Raw genomic sequence first — 17,557 nt, 5'->3', positions numbered from 1 at the left:
GTGAGGGTGAGTTTTACCCTGTGAGGGTCAGGATTACCCTGTGAGGGCGAGCGCTACCCTGTGAGGGTGAGTTTTACCCTGTGAGGGTGAGTTTTACCCTGTGAGGGTGAGGGTTACCCTGTGAGGGTGAGGGTTACTCTGTGAGGGTCAGGATTACCCTGTGAGGGTGAGTGTTACCCATGTGTGGGTGAGTGTTACCCTGTGAGGGTGAGTGTTACCCTGTGAGGGTGAGTGTTACCCATGTGTGGGTGTGAGCTACTCTGTGAGGGTGAGTGTTACCCTGTGAGGGTGAGTGTTACCCTGTGAGGGTGAGTGCTACCCTGTGAGGGCGAGTGTTACCCCGCGAGGGTCAGTGTTACTTATTCTGTGAGGGTGAGGGTTACCCTGTGAGGGCGAGTGTTACTCTGTGAGGGGTAGGGTTACCCTGTGAGGGGTAGGGTTACCCTGTGAGGGTGAGGGGGCTCGACAGGTGAAATTGGGAAAGAATATGCTGACTCGTGAGGTGATCAAGGTCAAGAGGACACAGATTTAAAGCGATTACTTAAGAAAGTGAAAGTGGTTCAAGGTAAAGGCCTGCTCAATGGGAACGGTCTGCTCTGTCTGAGAATGTGTCAGAAACACCTTAAATTCATGTCCACAACAAAGGAGAGGATTAGTCGAAAATCAAGGAACTGCAAAGTCCCAACAAGAAGACAGAAACTGGCACTCAGACAAGATGCTCATTTGGATAGCTAGTGCAGACTGGAGGGGTAGAATGACCACCTATATCATATCATTACATACATTATCGTGGGGGCAACACAATGGCTCAGTGGTGAGTACTGCTACCTCACAACGCCAGGGACCTGGGTTCAATTCCCAACTCGAGCGACTCTCTGTGTGGAGTTTGTACATTCTCCCCTTGTCTGCGTGGGTTTCCTCTGGGTGCTCTGGTTTCCTCCCACAGTCCAAAGATGTGCAGGTCAGGAAGGAAGGAAGCCTAAAACTGACAGGCCAGTCAGGTGGCCTAAATATCTGACGAATAGAATTTAATCCGGAAAAGTGCGAGGTGTTGTCTTTTGGGAGGACTAACGAATCAAGGAAATACACAATGAATGGAAGGACTGTAGGAAGTACAGAAGATCAGAGGAACCTTGGTGTAAATGTCCATAGATGATTGAAGGCAGTGGAATGCAGGATCAGGGAGGTTATAATGAAGCTGGAGTGAATGTTAGTCCACTATGGGAGGACTGCATGCAGTTCTGGTCTCCACGATAGGAGGGGTGTGATTGCATTTGCACAGTAGATTCACCTGAATATTGCCTAGTCTGGAGTCAGTTACACTGAGTGAGTGTATTTAAGACAGAGGTGGACAGTGTTGAAAATGTCTGTGAAACTTCCTATCAGCTTTCTCTTCTCTAATATAGGCTCTAATGCAGGCTCGAAGGGCTGAATGGCCTACTCCTGCATCTATTGTCTATTGTCTATAAATGCCCCCAAATTTGTCAATCTCTTTTCACCACTGAAGTTTCTCATCCCCGAACCCATTGTTGTAAAGCTTCTTCTGCTCTCTCTCTCTCTCCCTCTCTCCCTCTCTCTCTCTCTCTCTCTCTCTCTCTTCCCCCCCTCTCTCTCTCCCCAGTACATTCACATCTTTCCAATAAAGTGATGTCTACAACTGGGCACAGTATCGCAGCTGAGGGCTCACAGAACAAGTTCAACATCTGAAGTTCTGAGGAAGGGTGACTGGAGCTGAAAGATTAATGATGCTGCTGAGCTCTTCCAGCAGTTTCTTTTTTTTGTTCCAGGTTCCCAGCATCCACAGTTCTTTTGGGTTGTTTTTGTCTTGTGTTCAACATCACCCTCTTGCTCTTATACACTCTGACCCTATCCATAAGGGTCAAGGACACTGCGGGCTCTCTCCACCTGTCCTTTACCTATCTATACACACCCCACACTCGCTGCTCCTGCAACCCCTCTTCACCCCCCCGCCCCCAGCTTTATACTGTTTGTCAGTGTTTGTCACACTTGAACCTCATCTCCTGTCCATCCCCTAACCCTCCAGCCTTTCAGACTTTGTCATGATCCTGCTGACAGCTTCCAAGTGTAGTGTCATCCAAGTGTAGGCTCGGGTTGTTTTCCATAGAACAATAGAAAGCTGAAGGGGGGGGGGGACATCTGATTGAGGTATCCAACTGAAAGGGGGGGGGATCTGATTGAGGTATCCAACTGAAGGGGGGGGGGGTCTGATTGAGGTATCCAACTGAAGGGGGGGGGGTCTGATTGAGGTATCCAACTGAAGGGGGGGGGGATCTGATTGAGGTATCCAACTGAAGGGGGGGGGGGGATCTGATTGAGGTATCCATCTGAAGGGGGGGGGTATCTGATTGAGGTATCCATCTGAAGGGGGGGGGATCTGATTGAGGTATCCATCTGAAGGGGGGGGGGATCTGATTGAGGTATCCATCTGAAGGGGGGGGGATCTGATTGAGGTATCCATCTGAAGGGGGGGGGGGGGATCTGATTGAGGTATCCATCTGAAGGGGGGGGGTATCTGATTGAGGTATCCATCTGAAGGGGGGGGGATCTGATTGAGGTATCCATCTGAAGGGGGGGGGATCTGATTGAGGTATCCATCTGAAGGGGGGGGGATCTGATTGAGGTATCCAACTGAAGGGGGGGGGGGATCTGATTGAGGTATCCAACTGAAGGGGGGGGGGGATCTGATTGAGGTATCCAACTGAAAGGGGGGGGGATCTGATTGAGGTATCCATCTGAAGGGGGGGGGATCTGATTGAGGTATCCATCTGAAGGGGGGGGGATCTGATTGAGGTATCCATCTGAAGGGGGGGGGATCTGATTGAGGTATCCAACTGAAGGGGGGGGGGGATCTGATTGAGGTATCCAACATTCTGACGAGTATAGACAGGGTATTCAGGAGGAAACCTCCCCTTAACAGAGAGATCATTATCTCAGGTACAGTTTTTTAAAGTAAGGGGCACGAGGGATAGACGGGATTTGAGGAAACTGTTTTTTCACCCAGAGAGTGGTGGGGGGGGGGTGTTAGTCACGGCTTGTAAGGGTGAAAAAAGGCAGGAACTCCAAAACATTTAAGAGGTATTTAGACGGACAGTTGAAATGCCAGTGTGTGTGAAAGTATGGGCCAAGGGAAATGGGATTAGACAAGATGGAGGTTTGACATCAGACCATGATCAGCAGAAGGGTGTGCTTAAAAACTCAATAACTCTCTGCCCTCAAATTTTGAAATGGTCTTCTGTAAACCAGACTCTCCGTGGTTAATGTGTGTCAAGAGGAGTAGGAGAGCTAACACAGACCCACAGGTAACTCCACCAAAAACCCGAAAAACCTGCATGGTCAATCACTCTCTGTTCCCTGACACTTGGCCAATTCCACATCCATATTATCATTGCCCCTTTTATCATAGTGACCTACAGCTTTCCTCACCAGGTCTGTAGTGTGTCCAACACCTTCTGGAGATCCCTGCACACCACCACATCAACAGTGTTACCATGTTCCCCCACACCGGGGAAATGGGCTGGGAATCAACTCCCACAGTCATCACAAGAATGTAAGACTGTATAAAGTACCCAGAATTTCCCAGCTGACCAGATTGTCACAGAGATGCAATGCATAGACCAGATTTCTGGATTAAACAAGAATTTCTATTTATTACAAGAAATAAATTCTAGCCACAGGTAAATAATGATAAACATAAGACCATAAGACATAGGAGTGGAAGTAAGGCCATTCGGCCCATCGAGTCCACTCCGCCATTCAATCATGGCTGATGCGCATTTCAGCTCCACTTGCCAGCGTTCTCCCCGTAGCCCTTAATTCCTCTAGACAACAAGAACCTATCAATCTCGGCCTTGAAGACATTTAGCGTCCCGGCTTCCACTGCACTCCGTGGCAATGAATTCCACAGGCCCACCACTCTCTGGCTGAAGAAATGTCTCCGCATTTCCGTTCTGAAATGACCCCCTCTAATTCTAAGGCTGTGTCCACGGGTCCTAGTCTCCTCGCCTAACAGAAACAATTTTCTAGCATCCACCTTTTCAAAGCCATGTATTATTTTGTACATCTCTATTAGATCTCCCCTTAATCTTCTAAACTCCAACGAATACAATCCCAGTATCCTCAGCCGTTCCTCATATGCTAGACCTGTCATTCCAGGGATCATCCGTGTGAATCTCCGCTGGACACGTTCCAGTGCCAGTATGTCCTTCCTGAGGTGTGGGGACCAAAACTGGACACAGTACTCCAAATGGGGCCTAACCAGAGCTTTATAAAGTCTTAGTAGTACATCTCTGCTTTTATATTCCAACCCTCTTGAGATAAGAGACAACATTGCATTCGCTTTCTTAATCACAGACTCAACCTGCATGTTTACCTTTAGAGAATCCTCGACTAGCACTCCCAGATCCCTTTGTGCTTTGGCTTTATTAAGTTTCTCACCATTTAGAAAGTAGTCCATTCCTATATTCTTTTTGCCAAAGTGCAAGACCTCGCACTTGCTCACGTTAAATTCCATCAGCCATTTCCTGGACCACTCTCCCAACCTGTCTAGATCCTTCTGTAGCCTCCCCACTTCCTCAGTACTACCTGCCTGTCTACCTAACTTTGTATCATCGGCAAACTTCGCTAGAATGCCCCCGGTTCCCTCATCCAAATCATTAATATATAATGCGAACAGCTGTGGCCCCAGCACCGAACCCTGCGGGACACCGCTCGTCACTGGCTGCCATTCTGAAAAAGAACCTTTTATCCCAACTCTCTGCCTTCTGTTAGATAGCCAATCCTCAATCCATCCCAGCAGCTCACCTCGAACACCATGGGCCCTCACCTTGCTCAGCAGTCTCCCGTGTGGCACCTTATCAAAGGCCTTTTGAAAGTCCAGATAGACCACATCCACTGGGTTCCCCTGGTCTAACCTACTTGTTACCTCTTCAAAAAATTCCAACAGGTTTGTCAGGCATGACCTCCCTTTACTAAATCCATGTTGACTTGTTCTAATCAGACTCTGCTCTTCCAAGAATTTAGAAACCTCATCCTTAATGATGGATTCTAGAATTTTACCAACAACCGAGGTTAAGCTGATTGGCCTATAATTTTCCATCTTTTGCCTTGATCCTTTCTTGAACAAGGGGGTTACTACAGCCATCTTCCAATCGTCCGGGACCTTTCCTGACTCCAGTGACTCTTGAAAGATCTCAACCAATGCCTCTGCTATTTCCTCAGCAACCTCTCTCAGAACTCTAGGGTGTATCCCATCGGGGCCAGGAGATTTATCAATTTTAAGACTTTTTAACTTTTCTAGCACTATCTCTTTCGTAATGGCAACCATACTCAACTCAGCCCCGTGACACCCTTTAATTTTTGGGATATTACTCCTGTCTTCCACTGTGAAAACTGACGCAAAGTACTTGTTAAGTTCTCCTGCTATTTCCTTATCTCCCATCACTAGGCTCCCTGCATCAGTTTGAAGTGGCCCAATGTCTACTTTTGCCTGTCGTTTGTTTCTTATGTACTGAAAGAAACTTTTACTATTATTTCTAATATTACTGGCTAGCCTACCTTCATATTTGATCCTCTCATTTCTTATTACACTCTTTGTTATCCTCTGTTTGCTTTTGTATCCTTCCCAATCTTCTGATTTCCCACTGTTCTTAGCCACTTTATAGGATCTCTCTTTTTCTTTAATACATTTCCTGACTTCCTTTGTCAGCCAAGGTTGTCTAATCCCTCCCCGGTTAATCTTTCTTTTCTTGGGAATGAACCTCTGTACAGTGTCCTCAATTATACCTACAAACTCCTGCCATTTTTGCTCTAGTGTCTTCCCGGTTAGCCTCTGCTTCCAGTCTATTTTAGTCAGTTCCTCTCTCATGCCCTCATAATTACCTTTATTCAACTGTAACACCATTACATCAGATTTCGCCTTCTCCCTTTCAAACTCCAGACTGAACTCTACCATATTATGGTTGCTACTTCCTAAGGGTTCCCTTACTTTAAGATCTTTTATAGAGTCTGGTTCATTGCAAAGCACTAGGTCCAGAATAGCCTGCTCTCATGTGGGCTCCATGACTAGCTGTTCCAAAAAGCCATCCTGTAAGCATTCCATGAATTCCCTTTCTTTAGATCCACTAGCAACATTATTTACCCAGTCCACCTGCATATTGAAGTCACCCATGATCACTGTGACCTTGCCTTTCTGACATGCCTTCTCTATTTCCCGGTACATGTTGTGTCCCTGGTCCTGACCACTGTTAGGAGGTCTGTACACAACTCCAATTATGGTTTTTTTGCCTTTGTGGTTCCTCAATTCCACCCACACAGACTCCACATCATCCGACGCTATGTCATTCAATACCATAGATTTAATTTTGTTCTTAACTAACAAGGCAACCCCACCCCCTCTGCCCACCTCTCTGTCTTTTCGATAAGTCGAAAAACCATGGAGGTTTAACTGCCAGTCCTGACCCCCCTGTAACCAAGTCTCTGTGATGCCTACTACATCATAATCATTCACTATTATCTGTGCCATTAATTCATCGGCTTTGTTATGAATGCTACGAGCATTCAGGTAAAGTGCCTTAATGCTAACTTCCTTATTAGAGATGTTGTAAGTCATATGTCCTAAGTTATCCTTGCTTTTTTCTGCATTCTCAGTCTGCCTCAATTTTAAATCCGCCTGGAAACATGCTATCCTGCTGCTTATCTTTCCATTTACCTCCATACTCCCTGTCGCTTTCACTTTCCCTTCCCCCCAACTCAGAAGTTTAAAGTCCTACTGACCACCCTATTTATCCTCTTCGCCAGAACATTGGTACCTGATCGGTTCAGGTGGAGACCGTCCCAACGGTACAGATCCCCCCTGTTCCAAAACTGATGCCAATGCCCCATGAAGTGGAATCCCTCTTTCCCACACCAATCCCTTAGCCACGTGTTTACTTGCCTAATTTTCTTGTCCCTATGCCAATTGGCACGTGGCTCGGGCAGTAATCCGGAGATTATGACCCTTGACCTGTGCTTCAATTTCCTGCCTAGTGCTTCGTAATGCCCAAACAGGTCCTCCACCCTAGTCTTGCCTATGTTGTTGGTACCAACGTGGACCACAACAACTGGATCCTCCCCCTCCCGCTCCAATATCCTTTCAAGCCGGTCAGAGATGTCTCGCACCCTGGCACCGGGCAGGCAACACACCATGCGAGACTCCCGATCCGGCTTCATATGGATCCCGATCCGGATCCATATCAAACTGCTCATTAAAATTCACATCCCCGTGTAGGTGATCCCTCCCACCACCATCCCCCCCCCCGCCCCCACACCCGGCCCAAACACTCCCAACCACAACCCCCACACACGCTTCCCTCCCACGCATGTTCCCACCCCACACACACACACACACACACCCCGCTGCCCCCCCACCACACCCAGACACAGCCCCACACAAACACAGACCCTTTTAAACACACACACACAGCCCCACACTCACGCACACTCACACCCCACCCCCAGAGACAGGCCCAGTGAGCCAGGAATCTAAAGCCCTCCCTCCCTCCTGCACCACCATCCTAGCTGCACAGTCATCCACTTCATCCCCCTCTGTGAGTACTCACTTGTGATCGACTCTGGGAGGAATCCGAGATTAGTACACTTAAGCTCCCGTTTGCTCATTTCCAACTACATTCCTGAAATGCAGCTTGCACGAGCACTTCCTTTGACACGGGGTATGTTGTTGGTCCCACTGTGGGCCTTCTCTCCCTCAGAAAGACAGTGACTTCACATTCTCTTTCTTTCAGCATGAAACGAGCATCCTCTCTGAATTACCTCAACCGAACCAGTGAAGAATCGTTCCAGGTAAAGGCAGGGGAGGGTTCTGGTCTAGTACAGGAAACAACACAGCACAGAGCCCGGGTCAGACAGACCCACCGACCCTGGGTCAGACAGACCCACCGACCCCGGGTCAGACCCACCGACCCCGGGTCAGACAGACCCACCGTCCCCGGGTCGGTCAGACCCGCCGACCCCGGGTCGGTCAGACCCGCCGTCCCCGGGTCGGTCAGCCCCGCCGTCCCCGGGTCGGTCAGCCCCGCCGTCCCCGGGTCGGTCAGCCCCGCCGTCCCCGGGTCGGTCAGCCCCGCCGTCCCCGGGTCGGTCAGCCCCGCCGTCCCCGGGTCGGTCAGCCCCGCCGTCCCCGGGTCGGTCAGCCCCGCCGTCCCCGGGTCGGTCAGCCCCGCCGTCCCCGGGTCGGTCAGCCCCGCCGTCCCCGGGTCGGTCAGCCCCGCCGTCCCCGGGTCGGTCAGCCCCGCCGTCCCCGGGTCGGTCAGCCCCGCCGTCCCCGGGTCGGTCAGCCCCGCCGTCCCCGGGTCGGTCAGCCCCGCCGTCCCCGGGTCGGTCAGCCCCGCCGTCCCCGGGTCGGTCAGCCCCGCCGTCCCCGGGTCGGTCAGCCCCGCCGTCCCCGGGTCGGTCAGCCCCGCCGTCCCCGGGTCGGTCAGCCCCGCCGTCCCCGGGTCGGTCAGCCCCGCCGTCCCCGGGTCGGTCAGCCCCGCCGTCCCCGGGTCGGTCAGCCCCGCCGTCCCCGGGTCGGTCAGCCCCGCCGTCCCCGGGTCGGTCAGCCCCGCCGTCCCCGGGTCGGTCAGCCCCGCCGTCCCCGGGTCGGTCAGCCCCGCCGTCCCCGGGTCGGTCAGCCCCGCCGTCCCCGGGTCGGTCAGCCCCGCCGTCCCCGGGTCGGTCAGCCCCGCCGTCCCCGGGTCGGTCAGCCCCGCCGTCCCCGGGTCGGTCAGCCCCGCCGTCCCCGGGTCGGTCAGCCCCGCCGTCCCCGGGTCGGTCAGCCCCGCCGTCCCCGGGTCGGTCAGCCCCGCCGTCCCCGGGTCGGTCAGCCCCGCCGTCCCCGGGTCGGTCAGCCCCGCCGTCCCCGGGTCGGTCAGCCCCGCCGTCCCCGGGTCGGTCAGCCCCGCCGTCCCCGGGTCGGTCAGCCCCGCCGTCCCCGGGTCGGTCAGCCCCGCCGTCCCCGGGTCGGTCAGCCCCGCCGTCCCCGGGTCGGTCAGCCCCGCCGTCCCCGGGTCGGTCAGCCCCGCCGTCCCCGGGTCGGTCAGCCCCGCCGTCCCCGGGTCGGTCAGCCCCGCCGTCCCCGGGTCGGTCAGACCCGCCGTCCCCGGGTCGGTCAGACCCGCCGTCCCCGGGTCGGACAGACCCACCGACCCCGGGTCGGACAGACCCACCGACCCCGGGTCGGTCAGACACACTGACTTGCGCAGGACTGAGCCTGAGTTACACTCTCTCAGTTTAACACACTGTCATAAACAATGTCTCTCTCTAAGACACTCATGAACACACTCACGTACATTCACAAGGACTGTCTTTCACAAGACACACACCCTCGTGAACATTGTCACAGTCGCTTACGTTCACAAATCAGTGCACACTCTCACCCTCTGACTTATTCAGTCACTCTCTCTGTGAAGATTTCTGAGCTCTTTGTTTATCTGGTTCTGTTCCAGGGATCCCGCAATAACTTGGCCGAGTCTAGGGGTCTGAGTGCCAGTAATGTGGATCTCTGTAATCACTCCTCACTCCTTGAGCAGAACTAGCTGTTTCTCGGAGCAAGGGGCAGCTGATCCTTCAGATGAAGACACCTGGAGTCAGGGACCTGCGGAATTGCTGCAGCCTGATTTGACCTCAGCTGCTGCTCCTGAGACATACGGAACGTGATGCTGTACAGTTCATGGGAATAATCCAGAGCAGCGTCTGTCTGAGTGTGAAGGAAACTGGGCTCTCCTATTCACCACCTTAACCCTCTCCTCTCAATGACAGTCGAAACAGGAGATGGTAATCAAGGCTGAGCAGTGACAGGCAAACCTTTCATCTGTACACATCAACCCCTCCCCCACCCTACAGTAGCTCCACCTCTCTCCCTGTACAGCCAACTGCCCGTAACCCACTCCCTTCATATACTTTCAGGAACCTGTACCATCCCTAACCCATACTTTCAGCAGTCTGTACATCTTCCACCTCCCTGTCCTCGACCATCTGTACCATCTTCACTCTATGCCTCTCAGCAGATTGTACCCGTTTCAGCTCTCTCTGTACACCAGGCAGGCTGTACCCCTTGCAGCTCGCTCTGCCTGTACACCAGACAGGCTGTACCCCTTGCAGCTCTCTCTGCCTGTACACCCAGCAGACTGTACCCCTTGCAGCTCTCCCTGCCTGTACAACCAGCAGACTGTACCTCATGCCACTATCTCTGCCTGTACACCCAGCAGACTGTACCCTTCGCAGCTCTCTCTGCCTGTACACTCAGCAGACTGTACCCCTTGCAGCTCGCCCTGCCTGTACACCCAGCAGATTGTACCCTTCGCAGCTCTCTCTGCTGTACACCCAGCAGACTGTATCCCTTGCAGCTCGCCCTGCCTGTACACCCAGCAGACTGTACCACATGCAGCTTGCCCTGTCTGTGCACCCAGCAGACTGTACCCCTTGCAGCTACCTCTGCCTGTGCACCCAGAAGACTGTACCCCTTGCAGCTCACTCTGCCTGAACAACCGGCAGACTGTACCCCTTGCAGCTCACTCTGCCTGAACAACCGGCAGACTGTACCCCTTGCAGCTCACTCTGCCTGTACACCCGGCAGACTGTACCCCATGCAGCTCGCCCTGCCTGTACACCCGGCAGACTGTACCCCATGCGGCTCGCCCTGCCTGTACACCCGGCAGACTGTACCCCATGCAGCTCGCCCTGCCTGTACACCCGGCAGACTGTACCCCACGCGGCTCGCCCTGCCTGTACACCCGGCAGACTGTACCCCATGCGGCTCGCCCTGCCTGTACACCCAGCAGACTGTGCTGATTTTGAATGTTGCCCCAGGAGAGTATTGATGTTGGTTTCAAATTCCCCTGATGCAGTGTGGTGTCAGTTTTGAATTCCCCTTTTTGCAGTGTGGTGTCTGGTTTGAGAATGTAAACTCCCTACTTTACCTGGAATTCTTCATGGAATGATGGAGGGTGCCATTCTGTCCAGTCTGTACTAGCTCTGTCCTGGTATTTGAAAAATGTGTTGCTGGAAAAGCGCAGCAGGTCAGGCAGCGTCCAAGGAGCAGGAGAATCGACATTTCAGGCATAAGCCCTTCTGCAGGAAGGACTTATGCCCGAAACGTCGATTCTCCTGCTCCTTGGATACTGCCTGACCTGCTGCGCTTTTCCAGCAACACATTTTTCAGCTCTGATCTCCAGTATCTGCAGTCCTCACTTTCTCCCTGTCCTGGTATTTCCCTGTGGACTGCAAGCTTCCTTTTCATGTATTTCACCAGTTTGCCGTTTAAATCTGCCTCCTCTACTCTTGCAGATAGCAAGTTCCAGATCATAACAACTCGTGATGTTAATTAACTTCCTACCTTCCTGCTTAATTTGCTCATGGTTTCCCTTAAACTACGCTCCCTGACAAAGGAACATCAGCAGTTCTGTCCGGTCTGTGTTCAGCTAGTAGACAGGAAGGCAGGCAGCCTAATGAAGTCTAATTGTGCTGTTCTCACTTGTTCACCACCTATTGTCTTACTGCAGACGTTGCTCAGAGTTCTGGCTCAGTGCTATCACTACACTCACAGACTGACTGTATTGGCAGAGGTCTTGGACTGTCACAGTCTTAATACACATGTCACACAGTTACCCTGGATACAGGTTTGGGGATTTCGGTACAATATTTATCACTGCTCAGGATCCACCTCCTTTCCACTGTCTCCCAGATCGTGAGGGAACGGGAACATACCTGGATTTGAGGATGGGTCAGTCACTGTTTATGGGTGGATTACCCAAGACGTACACTCGACTTGATACTACTATGTAAACACTAAATTGACATGATTGAGGATTTCTGGTTTGTTTTTGACACAGTCTGGGATTTTGGTACAATTCCTCATACTCCTAGCCCAGTTCCTGAACGTAAGGTTAATCAGAACTGAGTTTCTGCTGGATTTAATCTAAACTATTTGAATGAATTTGATTTAAATATCTTTAAGGATCTCTATTTCTCTTAATTAATGTAATGTATTTGACTCACTCTGTGTCAAGTGCTATGTCTAGAATAGTTGATTAGTTTGGGGCCTAGTCAGCTCTTCTGCTCCTATCTCCAATGTGTTTTACTTGAATAAAATTTGATTTTGAAAAGGAAACTGTGACTGAATTTCAGTCTGTGTCAGTCAGCACATCAAATGGGGATCGAAAGCAAGATAAGGTAAATCTAAAGGGTCATCTCACAGATATCAAAACAACGTGGAGGACTGCATTGGGACAAAACGGCAGCTCATCGTCATCATCATCATCGTCATCATCGTCATCGTCATCTCCGGGGGAATTAATGACAGAGAACCAGCCACAACTGAATCTGTATATGAATAAAATCAATCCAGGGCCAACACAACTGCAGCTGAGAGGGCCCTCCCCTCTCTCGGTACCCTATCCAACTCTAATAATCCTCAACAACAAAAACAGACATTGCTGGAAAAGCTCAGCAGGTCTGGCAGCATCTGTGCAGAGAAATCAAAGTTAACGTTACAGGTCCAGTGAAGTGATGATAATTCCTCTAATAATCCTCAACTCCACTTTTCTGCCTTTTCTCCGTAACCCTTGTGTCCGTTACTGATTAAAAATCTTGTCTCTCTCATCTTTGGATGTACATAAAGACCCAGCCTTGACAGCTCTCCATGGTAAAGAATTCCACAAATTCATCACCCTCAAAGAGAAGAAATTCCTCCTCAGCTTTGTCTTAAATTTGTGACCGCTTATTCTGATATGATGCCCTCTCATCCCAGAGTCTCCCACAAGGGCCAACAATCTCTCCACACCTCCCCTGTCAAGTTTCCTCTGAATCTTGTATGTTTCAATAAGGTCGCCTCTCATTCTTCTAAACTCCAATGAGTACAGGCCCAACCGACTCAATCTGTCCTCATCAGGCTGCATCTCTTACCTGGGATCAGCCGAGTGAACCTTCTCTGGACTGCCTCCAATGCCAGTGATATCTTTCCTTGGAATAAGGGGCTAAAGCTGTTCACAGTATTCCAGTTGTGGGTTATATTCCAGTTGTGGGTTATATTCCATGAATTCCAACCAAATGAATCTCCAAATTCTAAGACCTTCTTTTGCAACTTCCCGACACTCAAGACCATCAGTGAGAATGGGCAACAGCGCCTCCTCCAGGACAATCCTCAACACCCGTGTCCCGGAAGACTGCATGCTCAGACCCCAATTATACTCCCTGTACACATGGACTGTGTGACAAAATTTTGTCCTAACTCCATCTACATCTCTCACAGCACCAACATTGTAGGCCAGATCTCAAACAATTTCAAGAATACAGGGAAGAGAGTGCTGGGTGGCACGGTGTAGAGATAACAATTTCTCCCTCAATGTCCGTAAAATGAAAGGGCTGGTGATTGACTTCAGGAAGCAAGTTAGAGGGAACGCCCTTGTCCACATCAATGAGTATGAGGTGGAGAGGGTCGACTGCATTAAGTTCCAGGGAGTGACGATCACCAACAATCTGTCCTGGACTCCCACATTGATGTGATGGTTAAGAAAACACACCAACACTTCCACCTCCTCAGCAAGCTAAGGAAATTCGCAATGTTCATAAAGACTCACTAATTTTCCCAGGTGCATCACGGCTTGGTACAGTAATTGGTCTGCTCCAATCTACAGAGAGTTGTGAACACAGCCCAGTCCATTGTGCAAGCCACCCTTCCATCCATTGACTCCATCTATACGTCTCACTGCCTCAGAGAGGCATTCAACATCATTAAAGACCCCTCTCACCCCAGTTATAACCTCTCCCTTTGGACAGAAGAAACACATGTACCAACCGATTCAAGAACAGCTTCTTCCCTGCTGTTATTAGACTTCTGAATGGGCATCTCAAGTTTAAATTTAATGCTGATCTCACTCTTTGTGAACCTTCTCTGCAGCTGTAATGTTGTATTCCTCACTCTATAACCCTAAGCACTTTGGTCTAATCTGCCTGTACTGCTTGCAAAACTAAACTTTTCACTATACCTTGGTAAACGTGACGATAATAAATTTTAAAAACTATTTTCTTAAATGATTGCCATTGTTCCCCAAACATCTTTGCTACTTCCCCATTCCACTTAAACCAGCTCTGGCCACATTTCTTTGTAATTACCTTTGTTTAAGCTGAGCACATTCATTTCTAACAATGCTAAATTCTGTCATGTTCTGATTAATGTTTCTGAGGGGATCTTTTACTGTGACATCCCTTATTAAACCTGCCTCATTAAGCATTACCAGATCCAAAATAGCCTCATCCACAATATATTATTCTATGAAACTGTACCAAATACACACAATGAATTCTTTCTCAGGGATTCCTCTGCCAATATTACTATCTCAATCTACAATGGTATGCTTGCCTCTATTGGTCAGTGCATTGAGTATAAGAGTTGGGGGGGGGGCATGTTGCAACTGTACAACACATGGGTTGGGCCACTTTTGAAATATTGCGTGCAATTCTAGTCTCCCTCTAGTCACAACTTCTTTCTTGAAAGGGTTCAAGAAAAGGTTTACAAGGATGTTGCTGGGATTAAAGAGTTTGAGCTGTAGGGAGTGGCTTAAAATGCTGGGGCTATTTGCCCTGGAGTGTCGGAGGCTGAGGGGTGACCTTACAGAAATTTATAACATTATGAGGGACATGGATAGGGTGAATAGCCAAGGTTTTTTTTCCCAGAGTAGTGGGGTCCAAAACTAGACAGCATGGGTTTAAGGTGAGAGAGCAAAGATTTAAACGGGACCTGAGGAGCAACATTTTCATGCAGAGGGTCGTTGTGTGTGTGTGTGTGGAATGAGCTGCCAGAGGAAGTGGTAGAGGCTGCTACAATTACAACATTTAATATACAACATATACCTCAATGACCATTACTATCAGTTTAGAATACAGTAGAACCCCCCCGTTCCTACGGATTTGGTTTCCGCGATTTACTGACGCCCGAAAATAATGCATAAAACATTCCAGAAGTAATTCCAGGGGACTGCTGGGGAGATAAGTATCCCATTCAAATGTTAGGGTACACTACTATCTGCGGTTTTGAGCATTCATGGTAGGCCTTGGAATGTATCACCCTCAGATACAGAGGCGGAGGAGGGGGGCACCTGTGTTTGGTCAACATGGATGAATTGAGCTGAAGGGCCTGTTTCTGTGCTGTATACATACCTCTGTGCTCTACATGTACTTTAAAGACACCCATAATTTATGTACTGCCCTCATAACCTGCTGATTTATTCTCTGTCCCACTGTATAGCTACCGTTAGGGGGTCTAAAGACGACTCCTATCAGTCTCTTCTTTCCTTTTTATTTCTTACCTTCATCCACATGCGTTCTCCAGCTTCTGTTTGAACATCATTTCTTGCGATTGAACTTATTCCATGCTGTACCAACACTGCTACCTCATCCCACTTTCTGCCTCTCCTTTTGAATATTCAGTTCCCAGCTTTTACCTCCTTGTAATCCTGTCTCTATAATGGTTAGATCATACCCATTACCCTTTACTTATACAGTTAATTCATCTACTTTGCTCTGAATACTACATGCATTCAAGTAAAAAAGCCATTAATTTTGCCATTTTATCATTTTTCCCCCTCCTGACCCTATTTATTGCGGTTTTCCTATTTTTGTATCCTCTGTCACCCCCTGTCAGATTCTGGGTATTGTTATCCAAATAACTGCTCTGTAAATCTCCATTTTCTCATGCCTTGTAAGCCAACATTTCTTCTCTCCCCTCAGTTGGCCTAAAGCCCTCTCTACAGACCGAGTTATTTGATTTGCCAGCACACTGGTCCTGGCATGATTCAAGTGAAGCCTATCCCAGCAGAATAGCTCCCTTCTTTCCCAACCAGTGCCAGTGCCTCACAAACTGAAAGCTATTTCACCCACACTGATCTTTGAGCTTCACATTTAAAACCTTGACTTTATTTACCCTTTGCCAGTTTGTCCCTGACCCAGATAGTAATCATTATTACCTTGGAGGGTCTGTTTATTATTTTAGCTCCTGATTGTTCAAAGACTTTCAGCAAAACCTCCTTTTAGTCCAACCAATGTTGTTAGATTAGATTCCCTACAGTGAGGGAACAGGCCATTTGGCCCAACAAGTCCACACTGACTGTCCAAAGAGTAACCCACCCAGACCCATCTCCCTCTGACTAATTCACCTAACACTATGGGCAATTTAGCATGGCCAATTAACCTAACCCACACATCTTTGGACTGTGGGAGGAAACCGGAGTATCCAGAGGAAACCCACATAGACACAGGGAGAATGTGCAAACTCCACACAGACAGTCACCCAAGTCTGGAATTGAACCTGGGTCCCTGGCGCTGTGAGGCAGCAGTGCCACTTAATACATTAGTTAGATACATTATGGATGTCTGCTGGATCCCTCCCTTCCTTCTCTCAGTTTTTCTTCAGTCCCAAGTAGATTTCCTTTCCTTAACCATTTAAGATGCGTCTGGATAAATGTACGAGTAGGTGGGGAACAGAGGGACACAGATGCTTAGGAATTGACCGATAGATTTAGACAGTACATTTGGATCGGCTTAGGCTTGGAGGGCCGAAGGGCCTGTTCCTGGGCTGTAAATTTTCTTTATTCTTTGTAACTTCTGGGCCCCTGCTCATAGCTGCAGAGAGCAATATCCATCCCTCTAGGAATTACTGGCACCAAGAGCAGTGAGTATCATCGACATGATGTACTGCAGGAAGATCCTGAGACAGCACCTTCCAAACCCACGATCACTTCCATCTAGAAGGACAAGAGCAGCAGATTCATGGGAACACCATCCCCTTCAAGTTCCACTCCAAGTCACTCCCCATCCTGACTTGGAAATATATCACCGTTCCTTCAGTGTCGCTGGGTCAAAAGCCTGGAGTTCCCTCCCTAAGGGCATTGTGGGTCCACCTACAGCACGTGAACTGCAGTGATTCAAGAGGGCAGCTCACCCCCACCTTCTCTGGGCAACTTGGGACAGACAATAAATGCTGGGATAACCAATGATGCCCATGTCTCATGAATGAATTAGGAGAGGCAATGGCTGAGTGGTATTGTCGCTGGACTGTTAATCCAGAGACCCAGATGATGTTCTGGGGACCCAGGTTTGAATCCCATCTTGGTAGACAGTGGAATGTGAATTCAATAAAAATCTGGAATTAAGAGTCTAATGATGACCATGAAACCATTGTTGATTGTTGGAAAAACCCATCTGGATCACTAAGGTCCTTCAAGGAAGGAAGCTGCCATCCTTAACTGGTCTGGCCTACGTGTAACTCCAGACCCAGAGCAATGTGATTGACTCTTAACTGCCCTCTGGGCAATTAGGGGATGGGCAATAAATGCTACCTAGCCAGCAACGCCCTCACTCTGTGAATGAATTTTTAAAAAGTGGGATTGACCTCTTCAGAGTTGCTTTGAAGATATCCCTGAAAAATTCCCATTCTCTCTGTCTGGACTGTAAGCATGCTTTGTAAGCGTTGCCATGGAAAATCAAGTTGTTTTTGTAGGAGAGGCAC

At 49.5% G+C, this 17,557-nt stretch overlaps 1 long non-coding RNA gene across 1 annotated transcript; it reads left to right on the top strand.

The window, feature by feature from the left end:
* Positions 1-7,435: 7,435 nt before the first annotated feature.
* On the top strand, positions 7,436-12,163 carry LOC140455318 (uncharacterized). The gene is made up of 2 exons (XR_011952816.1): positions 7,436-7,857; positions 9,501-12,163. It is a non-coding gene; the product is annotated as an uncharacterized lncRNA (long non-coding RNA).
* Positions 12,164-17,557: the final 5,394 nt, after the last annotated feature.

Source organism: Chiloscyllium punctatum, chromosome 3, assembly GCF_047496795.1.
Source record: "Chiloscyllium punctatum isolate Juve2018m chromosome 3, sChiPun1.3, whole genome shotgun sequence".
Lineage (NCBI taxonomy): Eukaryota > Metazoa > Chordata > Chondrichthyes > Orectolobiformes > Hemiscylliidae > Chiloscyllium > Chiloscyllium punctatum.
Note: the sequence above shows the minus strand (reverse complement) of the source record. Positions and strands in the feature narration are given on the sequence as shown.